The sequence below is a fragment of the Mus caroli genome, chromosome 2 (assembly GCF_900094665.2).
Source record: "Mus caroli chromosome 2, CAROLI_EIJ_v1.1, whole genome shotgun sequence".
Taxonomy (NCBI): domain Eukaryota; kingdom Metazoa; phylum Chordata; class Mammalia; order Rodentia; family Muridae; genus Mus; species Mus caroli.
The window spans coordinates 114,869,120-114,870,439 of NC_034571.1; positions in this window are offsets into that span (position 1 = coordinate 114,869,120).

Consider the following 1,320-nt stretch of genomic DNA (forward strand, 5'->3'; position numbering starts at 1 on the left):
CCTCGAACTCAGAAATCCGCCTGCCTCTGCCTCCCGAGTGCTGGGATTAAAGGCGTGGGCCACCACGCCCGGCTTATGCCTATTTTAAATTGCATGTGGTTTAAGCCTTGAAGTTAGTATCTTCAGAACCAAATATAGTAGTTGGTGTACCACATAATTATTTGATAAAGGAATGAATGAGCCCACATTTCAAAATTTGGATTTATAATCCCAGAAAATTGATTTTGTGCTTCGGGAATTGATGATGCTCAGGGAAACAGATTCATACTACACAGAGTCACTAAGTGTTAAGTCTAAATCTCACTTTAATTCATTTTCAGTAAGAAATCACAACTAGGGCTGGAGAGATGGCTCAAGGGTTAAGAGCACCGGCTGCTCTTCCAGAGGTCCTGAGTTCAATTCCAGACAACCACATGGTGGTTCACAACCACCTATAAAGGATCTGACGCCCTCTTCAGGCAGGTGGATGTATATGCAGCAGAGCACTCAGACATTAAATAAAATAAAAAATCACAACTAGATCCCTACTTACTGAATAATACCAGAGAATAAGTCTAATGAAAACATTTTTTCTTTTGTGGTGGGAGTAAGTCTCAGCCCTAACTGGCCTCAAACTATGTAGCTGAGGTTGACTTTGAACTACTGATCCTTCAATATTCTGTTACCAAACCCAGCTACTTAAAGAGTGTTATAGCTAATATCTAGTTAGTTAACAGGATGTTATCAGTTCTGCTATATAAATATCTGTTAAAGTATGCTGGCCAGGGGTATAGGGTGGGTGTGGCTCAATATTAGAGTACTAGGAAGCACTCATGAATCCTACCTAAATTCGATGTCAAACAAGTTCATATATCAGCTTAACTTCTCTGGTGACAAATTAGTTTTGTTACAGTTAACTTTTTTTTTTTTTTTTTTTTTTTTTTTTTTTTGAGACAATGTTTCTCTGTATTGCCCTGGCTGTCCTGGAACTCACTCTGTAGACCAGGCTGGCCTCGAACTCAGAAATCTGCCTGCCTCTGCCTCCCAAGCACTGGGATTAAAGGTGTTTGCCACCATGTCCGGCTTTTGTTAACTTTTTTTTTTTTTTTAAAGACTTGTGCCACCACCGCTCAATAACCTCCTGGTTACTCATTTTTTATTTTTTATTTTTTTTAGATTTATTTATTATTATAAATAAGTACACTCCATTGCATACACTAGCAAGATTTTGCTGAAAGGACTCAAATATAGCTGTCTCTTGTGAGACTATGCCGGGGCCTAGCAAACACAGAAGTGGATGCTCACAGTCAGCTATTGGATGTATTACAGGGCTCCCAATGG